Source organism: Papaver somniferum, unplaced genomic scaffold, assembly GCF_003573695.1.
Source record: "Papaver somniferum cultivar HN1 unplaced genomic scaffold, ASM357369v1 unplaced-scaffold_117, whole genome shotgun sequence".
In the NCBI taxonomy this organism is placed as follows: Eukaryota; Viridiplantae; Streptophyta; class Magnoliopsida; order Ranunculales; family Papaveraceae; genus Papaver; species Papaver somniferum.
This window is the reverse complement of record NW_020620714.1, coordinates 10,099,299-10,111,437: the sequence shown is the minus strand read 5'-3', so window position 1 is coordinate 10,111,437 and position 12,139 is coordinate 10,099,299.

Here is a 12,139-nt window from a genome sequence, read left to right as displayed (position 1 = left end):
TCAAGACACAAGTTTGTGTGTTGTTATCCAACGAAATATCCAAAGCTTATAAGAAAATCGGATCCGAGTCTCAGAAACTGATGAGGAACTCGAAATCTGCCGATTTTGTGCGCTTACTTCTGTTTCTTCGGTATCGTTTTAAAATTGGATTTCCGATTATAAAGTAGATCGACCTTTTAATCCGAAACCTACTATTTGGTTTATACGAGTGCTTCTAAATGTGATAATGTCTTCAAGATACAAATTTGTGTGTTGTTATCCAACGAAATATCCGAAGCTTATAAGAAAATCGGATCTGAGTCTCAGAAACCGATGAGGAGATAGAAATCTTCTGATTTTGTGCGCTTACTTCTACTTGTTCTGTCTCGTGTTAAATGTGGATTCTCGATTATAATTTAAACCGACCTTGTTATTCGAAACATACTATTTGGTTTAGATAAGGGAATCTCAATGTGATAATGTCTTCAAGACACAAGTTTTTGTGTTGTTATCCAACGAAATATCCGAAGCTTATAAGAAAATCGGATCCGAGTCTCAGAAACTGATGAGAAACTCGAAATCTTCCGATTTTGTGCGCTTACTTCTGTTTCTTCGGTATCGTTTTAAAATTGGATTTCCGATTATAAAGTAGATCGACCTTTTAATCCGAAACCTACTATTTGGTTTATACGAGTGCTTCTAAATGTGATAATGTCTTCAAGATACAAATTTGTGTGTTGTTATCCAACGAAATATCCGAAGCTTATAAGAAAATCGGATCTGAGTCTCAGAAACCGATGAGGAGATAGAAATCTTCCGATTTTGTGCGCTTACTTCTACTTCTTCTGTCTCGTGTTAAATGTGGATTCTCGATTATAATTTAAACCGACCTTGTTATTCGAAACATACTATTTGGTTTAGATAAGGGAATCTCAATGTGATAATGTCTTCAAGACACAAGTTTTTGTGTTGTTATCCAACGAAATATCCGAAGCTTATAAGAAAATCGGATCCGAGTCTCAGAAACTGATGAGAAACTCGAAATCTTCCGATTTTGTGCGCTTACTTCTGTTTCTTCGGTATCGTTTTAAAATTGGATTTCCGATTATAAAGTAGATCGACCTTTTAATCCGAAACCTACTATTTGGTTTATACGAGTGCTTCTAAATGTGATAATGTCTTCAAGATACAAATTTGTGTGTTGTTATCCAACGAAATATCCGAAGCTTATAAGAAAATCGGATCTGAGTCTCAGAAACCGATGAGGAGATAGAAATCTTCCGATTTTGTGCGCTTACTTCTACTTCTTCTGTCTCGTGTTAAATGTGGATTCTCGATTATAATTTAAACCGACCTTGTTATTCGAAACATACTATTTGGTTTAGATAAGGGAATCTCAATGTGATAATGTCTTCAAGACACAAGTTTTTGTGTTGTTATCCAACGAAATATCCGAAGCTTATAAGAAAATCGGATCCGAGTCTCAGAAACTGATGAGGAACTCGAAATCTTCCGATTTTGTGCGCTTACTTCTATTTCTTCGGACTCGTATTAAAGATGGATTCCCGATTATAACTTAGACCGACCTTGTTATGCGAAACCTACTATTTGATTTAGACAAGTGCATCTCAATGTTATAATGTTTTCAAGACACAAGTTGTGTGTTGTTATCCATCGAAATATCTGAAGCTTATATTAAAATCAAACCCGAGTCTCAGAAACTGATGAGGAACTCGAAATCTGCTGATTTTGTGTACTTACTTCTATTTCTTCGGTCTCGTTTTAAAAATGGATTTCCGATTATAAAGTAGATCGACATTGTAATCCGAAACCTACGATTTGGTTTAGACGAGTGCATCCAAATATGATAACGTCCTTCAGACTTAAATTTCTCTTGTTAGACAATGAAATATTTGTCTCTGGCACGACGTGTTTGAGCATAGTCCCCAGGATACAATAAAGAACGAGCTGATTCCCATGGCGGTGTTATTGTCCCGTGGGGTCTCCTTTCCTCTTGCTCCTATGTTCCTAGGTGTCTCATACCGTCATTTGGATTTGTTCTACCAAGATCTTCCGATGGTGGGGTCGATGCATAAAATCGAGACTTTTATCCCTGCCTCTTTCATGCTTGTATGGTCTTGGGAACACATTATTCCATACGCCCCTGATCCCCATGTCTTGGAGGTTCACCGCGAAGAGGATGTTAATCAGGTCGATGGTTCGGTGAGGAAGGTTCCCGTCGAGTATAGTTATCCTCGCATGGCCCTCTAGCGCAATAAAGGGAAGGTACCGAAGGCTGATATAGAAAAGTTCTTAGATGTAGCCAAGGATTTCGAGCCATGCCCCTATCACGATGGCCGATCTGGTCCGTCCCACTATGATTCACAGCGCCTTTCAATGCAGATTTATACTCGACGCAATTTTTGTCCGAATCATATTTTGACACGGTGGTGGCGGTATTACCGGGCTATCTCCCTGGATTTCATGCCGGTAAATTTATAGCCATGTTTTACAACCCTGATCGTGCGGCTCGCCAAATCGGGTTTGACCAAGGAGTCCCCCTTAGATTCCCTCCCTCGGGGATTACAGATACTTCACACATCATTGCTAGTTTTAATCGTTACATTTTTAAAGGTCCGGCGCGCTTGGCCGATCAAAGTTAATTTTTCTTTTAAGCATCCTCTTGCGGGTCGGTCCTCGGCGGTTACGGAAGGTTCTCATGACTATCAACTCCTGACACGATGCCACGCCTTGAAATTCTTCCTACGGGACCCGGCCCCTGCTCGAGATTTATCACACACGGATCTTTAGGCACTTCATGCCTCATGGAGGATCAAACTTGACGATGTCATACCCATGGAACAACATCTCTCCTCAGGTACTGAAGGCCGTTCTTTAGAGCTTATCGTGACTTCCTGGGATCCTCCCGAGGGTTGTGATCCCATCCGTCTGAAAAGGGGGACGAAATTTTCCAGTCGCAGGCCCCCTCGTTTGAACGAAGATGGAGGAAGAAGGAAAAATGATATTCTTTATAAGGATAGACAAGAAAAGGGATAAGAGAGGATTCTCGTTAGGTTATATTTTCATTATTAGATTTGAATATAATATTTAAAATGCATTATAAACCCTCAAACTATGTTTTCACATCATGTCAAAGATGTATTAAAAAAAAGAAACAATAATTGTTTCCTTTATAAATGAAGGCACGATTTACAAAGATTTTGAGTCCTGAAATGGCGCTTTTACATCTTGTCATGAAATCCGAGTCACATCATGCCTATAAAAGGAGAGATGTAATTTAATTATTGTTTCAACTTCAAGGAATTGCATATGTTATAAACTTCATTTAGTTTCTTTTTCCTCCATTTTTTTCATCTATTTTTCCAACCACGTTAACATCATGCATACTCCTTATGTTTGATTCACCATCCATGTTCACATCATGCCTATAAACTTCATAATATTCTTTAAAAGTATCGGCATGGTATCATGGTATAATTTATACTTTCATTATTAGATTTGAAGATAATATTTAAAAGTACTCTGATAAACAACGCTTATAAAAACACTTGTTTTTTTTTCATCCGTACCTTCCCCACGATAAAAAGTTGTTTCTGTAATTGTTTATTTTCTTTATCGTGAAGCGTTCGTAGCTATAACGAGAGATGTTGATGGTAGAGGCGGGTGTGCTATATAATACGGATGTTATTCTATTTCATAGTATAAACAAATCTATAAAAAGATATAAAATTTTATATAAAATGATTAACTCCAGACGATTTTTCGGATTATAATGGAAGAGAAACAACCAAGATTTGTGTTCCGAGACAAAAACATAGTTTTGCGGAGGGAATGAGAGATTTTGGATCCAACGAGGACTAATTCATTTTGGAAAAAATTATTTATTTATTCAGTTCAGTACAAAACGCAGCAAAGTCCAACAATACCTTTTATAGTCTTGGCGTGCGATTTTAACCAACAAAAAATCTGTAAATTTGTAGGTGCATTTTAGGATATCTTTTATCGTTATCCATAGTAAAGAAAAATTTTGCACAATGAATATTATGGAGTGCTATTTTTATCCTGGCTTGAGTGGGTATACCCAAATTAATTGGGGTATACCAAATGAGACAAAATAAGGTCATTTTGAAGTAAAACACAAAGCCCCTTTTCCACATATTTACAAAAATGGCTAATTCACCCTTGATTAATTAACACTAATAAATGTGATTAGGATAATTAATTTAATTATTTAATTGGTTGATTAAAATTTTGAAATTAGGTTTTATTTTAGATTGAACATATAGATGTGGGTAGATTTTTGAGCTTTTTTTTTTCTTTTTTTTTAAGAATTCTACTTGTAACGGAAATGAAATCGTACTACCCAAACACTTATAAATATGGGATTGTAGAGCTGCTGGGCGATTTTATACTCAAAATTGTAGAAGGAATCAACATTTTCAGTTCTGAAAATATGAAAAGTCGCCAAGGTCTACGGATGAAGAACATGCCGACTATATCTGGCCGGCAAGGTCTGCGGATGAAGAACATGCCGACAACCTATGGCCGGCAAGTTCGATAAAAAGATACTCTGCCGACTATAGGATTTTTGACATACAGAGAAGGTGTTACAAATGCATGATTAGTCGGCATGGTATAGAGATGGATATCTTGCCGACCCTGTAACTGCTAAATTCAGATATGAAAAGTCGGCATGGTATTCAACCTTATACCTGTCGACTATATTTTAGTCGACAAGGTCGACAAAAAATACGCTGCCGATTTTTGGTTCATTTTGATTCTTCGTTTTTTTTTATTTGATTTCACATGTATAGTTAGAGTGTAGAAAAAAATTTTTTTTTTTTTTTTAATATGTTTTGTTCGGCATGGTTTTATAGTATGGGCAATTTGGTCTTTTAACACCTTTTAAACAACCCTTAGCACACTAGTTTCGATAGGAATAAAATGGGTATACCCCAATCTCGCCAGGATTTTTATATGTTGTTGAGAAACATAAAATTTTTTTAAAGTTACAAAGTTGAAAAATGATGGATATTCTTTTACTTTTAAAGTAACAAGATTTTTCTTTTACTTTCAATTGTTTATATTATGCATGCAATTTCTTCAAGCATGATTGAATTGGTTGAACAAATTTAATTTCCCAGATCTTCACATTGTATAAAAGATACCGATCCTCTTTTTCTAATAAAAAAAAAAGAAGATACTGATGCAATGTATTCGCGAAATGATTCTATCATTAATGCATCCGCGAATCAATACGGATGGATTTTCTCTACCTTTTGCAGATGATTTATATATTCTTCTTTTCTAATACGATATAATTATTTTTTCGATAAAGCAAAACAAAAGTTTCCCGCACTAAAAGTCATTTTCACCATACTATCTTAGAATTGATAAATCATGAACATATGCATGATTCTATACCACTTATATGCGTATAAAAACTTTAAAATCAAGCGAAACACAAGTGTTTCCAAAGATACCTTAAAGCTCAAATTGAGCGGCCGTAAATCAAAATCCCACCATGAGCTCACAGGTTTGATCCCAATACAATCTCATTTAAATCCTCTACCAATCCATGTTTGGGCATCTTGATTCTTGTAGGACTTATAATGACTTCTCTCCAATACAACAAGGATGTGATCACGTAGGGTGGAGTCGAATTCCTTGAAGGAGCAGCACTGTTTGGAAGGATAGGCGACACTCCACCTCAGGCACAGACACCGGTGGAAACAGGAGTGTGACAGTTGAAGGAACTCAGGCAAGTCTACTTGCAGAGGATTAAGAGAAACTATGAGAGAGTTCTGTCTAGGGCTGCACAAACCCGACTCAACCCACCGACCCAACCCACACCCGCCTGAAATTACCCACACCCGACCCAACCCACCTAGGAGCGGGTCGACTATGGGTCACAACATCAAAACCCATAGTATTGTGGGTCGACTATGGGTCAAAGCTTCCCTCACCCGACCCAACCCACCCACCCACCTAAATATTTCTTAGTTAATATTAACCCTTAGATTACCTATCCTAGATGAATCACAGCCGCCGAAGTGGTGATATATAATGCCTAAACCTAAATCGCTAACTTCACTTCAGTCTTCACTTCTTCAATCACTTCCTTGAATAGTCTTTTATCTTTTGAGCTTCGAACAATTGAACTCATTTCTTGTAATTTGTATGCACTTTGCAACTTTGCACCAACTTCTTACTTCTCTGGATTATAATTATCATTTGTTTACATTTGACTTGGGGTCAGTTCTTTAATTGTCATCTGTAAGAGTCTTAGGTAAGTCTGTAACTTTTTTTTTGATGCAATGTAACTGTAATGTGTATTTTATGGTGGGTAACCCACCACCCACCCGACCCAACCCATTGTAATGTGGGTCGGGTGAAAACCGACCCATTGTTATGTTGGGTTGGTTGTGGGTGACAACTTCTGCTACCCACCATCAGTGGGTTGGGTGGTGGGTGAGGTCAAACCCGACCCAAACCGACCCATGTGCAGCCCTAATTCTGTCTATCCCAACAAGGTGTGTTTGACAACATATATAGACATTGAACATACACATTAAGTGTCCCTTCATATCGAGTCTCTTTACAGTCACACCTTTTAAGATATTAACTGATTTTGGTTTCAAACTTGAAAACCAACGGACGTGTCTTCTGGATCATTTTGTTTCATCTTTTCTCTATACATATTCATGTCTCTTTACCATATATTTAATCTAATGGATATTTAATCTCTAGATTAAATTTCCAACAGTATTAACCTAAACGAAGAGTTTTAGGGCACTATTTATATATGCAAGGGAACCATTATATAATAAACATCGGAAGCTTTATTTGGTTGCTAATTTGGTTATGCTAACTTGATGAATCTGGATCATTATATGGAAAGGAATTGGTAAGCTTTATTTATCGTTAGTTTTACTGGTGATCAAACTAACGAGTTCATTGTGCGTGAAAAATATTCCCCAACAGATTTGATAAAGGATCATTTAAAATTATATGTGGACAATCCCACTGAAGAGTTAAAACTAGCAGTTTCGGAGGTGTACAACAACTCACATGTCATGGAGTAACGCATGTTATTTTACTCTTTTTGATTTTCATAATTTATCTTAGTCTCAGTTGTTTAATTGATTCTCCTTGTAAATTTTTCAAAGCCTTCTTCTTTGTCAAAAAAAAAAAAAAAAACAAAACAAAAATGCATATAGCTAAGAATCAATGTAACTGTTCCTTGTTGCTGTGGTGTTAATTAAATATGGAGTTGTCGAGCAGTTGAGCTTTTGTTGCATTACGTAAGTAAAAGCAAAATCTACTCCCAAGTTATGAAATACCTATATGAGTCATAATTATGAAAAGATCTCATACGGAGCTATGGCCAAGCCCTAAAACATGCCAAAGATTATGAAGACACGGCGTATCTTAATCAATCATGCTTTGATCAGGATTAGACTAATCCGATTAGTACTCCAATTTTAATCTGTATCAAGATGAAGCCCTCCATTTAGTGGTGCAAAACTAAGACCGAGAACTTAGGCCATCAAAAGTAATACAATCACCATGATATTACTACTTCCTCGAATAGTTGTCTATGCGGAAACCCTAAAGTTATTTATAGCTTCCTGCCTGCCCAAGAAGAGAAAGCTCAGTTACAAAAGCAGCTTCCAAGGTTGACAAATAAACATTAGCTGCAGCAAAATTGCGGAACAAGAAAATTACAGAACCTCTTTGGTGTGAAGTATGTGGAAAGCAGTATGGCAAGGCAGGCATTATAGATGGTACAATGTATGTGGTTTTCTATTCCAATCACTTCCCATTATGGATAGAGTTGGAGGGGCGGCTAAATGGTTAAGTATGTGCTGAGCAGGTTTTCTTCGTGGACAATTCAGCTGCCTCAATGGCCCCTCAATTTTATGGTTGTCCCTTTTTTGTGTACGAGGAATACAGTAAATTAGTGATCATTACGTAGATGATTGTAATCGATATGGGAGAACCATCATCTTACTGTAACTCTTTAACATTGACCATGGACCCGGTTAGATCAAGCACTATAGTGGGCCGACCTAGGCTAGTCAAGATTTACGATTGAAAAAACTAACTACAAGGAAGCTTGACTATGTAGGCCTAATTAAATTGGTATCCCACTCATATTTAGAACTATTATTTTAGACATACCAGAAACTTTCAAGGCCTACAAGGAAGCTTGACTATATAAGCCGAACTAGGATCTTGCAACTAGGTTGGAAGTTGGAAAATGAAGGTTCGGTGTATAACGTTAACAAATTCAGTTAGCCGAACTGTTCATCAATTTAGTGGATTCGGCTTATATTTTTAAGCCGAACATAGTCCTGGATCGCCGAACCATGATGAAAAATACAATTTTTTGATGATTTCAAGCTACAAAAGTGAGATTAAACATAAAATAGAAGTGTATATGTGTGTTAGAAGCATTTGGTTCCTCATCTATGTATTCATCATATGGATTTGGCTCATAAAAATCATCATCTTGAGTTTGAGTTTGAGTTTGAGTTTGTGTAAAATCATTCTCACAGTCTAAGAAATCAGCCATTTCTGGATCATTGTTGTACTTGATATGTATTTTCCTAGGTTTTTTAGATGAAGAATGACCCTCCTCATCCTCCATTGAATCAAGAAGAAAAATTTTCTCACTTTCTCCTTCTCTCCTTCTCAATAAAAACTTTGATTTTTTTTTTCCCCAAATTTTTTCATCTAAACAAACCTTTATAATTCTGAAAATTATCTTAATCACTAAACAAAAGTTTTAATCACTAATCCAGATTACTAACACTAATACGTAAAGGGTAGATTTGCCATTAAAAAAAGACTGGTTAAGGGGATATCTGATTTTGTTATTTCACATCCTTTTTTATCTTTATTCAGTATGCCTAATAAGATTTCAGTATACCCAAAATCATAGTTCCATATTTATGCTAAAAGCTACAGCCTGCAATACATATGTAGCATGCTAAAGCTTAATCAGGAATTTACTGGAGTGTGGAAAGAGTTAGTCCCACATTTTAGAGATAAAACAACGATATGGCCACCATAATGTTTGTTCTTGGACCATCTCCAACAAGGGATTTGTTACTTTTGTACCTTTGAATATGGAAATTGTCATGTCCAAGGGGTTAGGAATTCCTCAAACCCAGTTTCCCTACCCTATAGAAGGAAATTTGATCGGGGAATAAGAGAATTTGGGAAACGTTTTGAACTGTACACCTATAAGCAAACATTTTAGTGATAGGGAAACAAATTAGTGATCGGTGTTCTTTTCACCGATCCGCATTCATCATCTCGACGCTATTCTATTTAATCCATGGGTCCCACGAAGACTCACCCGATCAGTATTCATTTCACCGGCCGATAAAATGATTATGGTAAAAAAGCTACAACAAAAATAAAACGGTACAAAGAAACGCTACATACTGAAGAAAACGGTAATAGTGGGAAGCTTTAATTAATGAGAGAAAAGGCTACCGGTATACTGTTCCCCGATCGTGAAGATGTCAAACGGTCGCCCAATAAAAATAACGATCGGTAAATTGATTGAGCGGAACACCATAGGACATGGCTTTCTCACATCGATTTTATTCGGTGCCACATGGGATTTTAGGGGAACTCCCTTCTGAAAATGGGTCATATGAGCACAAACCATAAAATAGGGAATGGCGGACAACCCAACCATGAGCCTGAATGAAAAAGACACAAAAAAAATTTAGTCATATATACCCTTTACTTTAAACTTTATTCTTTATTACATCATTTTCTATCTCTTATTTATTTTCTCTCTCCAATTTAAAATTAATCGCGAGAAATGTCTTAACTTTCCAAATATAAGTCGGATTTTAATAAAATTCATATTTTTGGAAAGGGATCGAAAATCTCTATAAAACAAGATCCATTGTCGATATGAAATTAGAGGAAAAAAAAAACTTTAACCCACACCGAGTATACATTATGCACCCAAGTGCAACCTGGCCAAAATTTATTTCATATTAGAATATGCATTATGCACCCAGGTGCAACCTGACCAAAACATTTTCCTTATAATAATCAAAAAAATATATATCATGCACTCGGGTGCAACCAGCCAAAACCTTTTCCTGTCAGGATTATACATTGTGCACTCAGGTGCTTCTTGTGTACTTCGCTTATAAATTTAGGTTTATCTTAGTAATCACCTGCAATATATTATACATAATCAAAATTATTAGATCATGATTTGGAGCAATAAATCCACCATCATAACCATCACATTCACTGTCAAAGTACCAACCAAAAAAAAGTATTAAAGAAGAACAATAAGTAGAACAACAAAAATTAAAAAAATATATATACATTATGCATTCGGGTGCATCTAGGCAAAACCTATTTTTCTTACACAATATACATAATACACTCGAGTGCATCCTGTTAACAAACCCAATGTCCTGCTTCTTCACTATAGTTTTAGTGATACTTTTTTTCTTAGCATGTACATAATCCACATCAAGTGATCCAACTACTCTTCATCCCAAACCAAAATAAAAATACGTGAAAAAATGAGTTCCCATTACAAAAACCTCAGTCCTTTTTTGAAATCTGATCATTAGATCATGTATTCATTCGTATGCAATAACAACTTAAACATCTAAATTTATCAATTTGCGCCTGGGTGAAAAAATGAATTTTTTCGAACATTTCACGGACGTAAAACTGGTGGTGCAGAGGTATTTTTTTGCTATAATTTGCGCCTCTGTTTATGGTTGTTCTTATCCCTGCAAACTCGAATATAGACACCACACAATCCTCGACAATAACCAACTGCAAACACCATGACTCTAAGTTGTTTCTGGGCAACAAATTCAGCTTGTAAATTGATTTTTCAAGCTTGAACCTTCCCCAAAACGGAAACAAATCCATACCCAACGTTCCTCTTAATCTCAGCACCTAATTATAACCTTATTTTCTTCTTTAGCTCCAAATAATCGTGAATTTGAGATAATTTTTTTTTTTACTTTTCGTTATCAAAGAATTTCGCAACCCATACGCCACCAGTAACAAATCATCCCGACATTGATCGGATCTATACCTAATTTGGTTTAAATTTTTAAACCAATAGGGAAATCTGGCGGTAGTACAGGTTCTGAAGAAGAAATCATGAAACTAGAACAGTAAGAAATCATGAAAACCCACCATATAGAGAATATATTAGATTGGGAAGAGTAGCCATGGTAGACAGAGATAATTTATCTGTTCACCTGTTGTATTGAGACTTTTATCCCCAGTTTAGACGGGAAAGGGTATCATAGTCAGCTATTAAAATGTCTAGACAAACGATTGGGTATAATACCCAACTTTGGTTATTAGAACAGTATTTTTAGATTCAAAGATCAAAACTAGTCAAATAAAACTAAGGTGACCAAACATGTGGTACAAAAAATCCAGCCATATTATTTTTAGTAAATAAAAACTATTTGATTAAAAAATGACACGAAAACTCCATTTCCTTTTATAATGAGTAAATTTAGTTTTTATTAAATTTCTAAATTCCAACAATGACCTTCCGTGTATTCTAAAGGAAAGTTTAGCGGAAGAAATATTTAGCGAGAGAAAAAGAAATTTTCTCCAAAGAGATCAGTTTCAGAAAAAATTCGAGACATTCTTCTTATTTTACCTTCGTGTTTTTCTTTCTTTTATGTTTCAATTCAAAGATTCGAGATCTTCTTCTGCAGATTTCATCGAGAGAGTAATTTTTAGGTTCAAATTGATTGAATAAGTGAAGAGAAACTACAAATTTAGTTAAAACAAGAGAAGAGAATATCTGGTAATTCATTTCAGTTTAATTGAAGAAGAGAAATCAGGAGTTACGGTTTATTCGTGATTTGGTTGAAATTTGTATCTAGGCTCGATTTATCTGTTAAAATTGCATCTCGAATTGAAAATCGAGGTGAAGAATCCTTCGTGTTGATCATCTTCATCTTCAGATTAAGTAATTCGTAGTATTCGAATCATTCATCACATACTCAATCACTTTTCAGGTATTTGATTTTGTTTTTGTTTTTGATTTGTTATTGTGATCTTTTAGAGTTTCTTTTGATGATGAAACCTAAGTTTATGATTTTGTGTT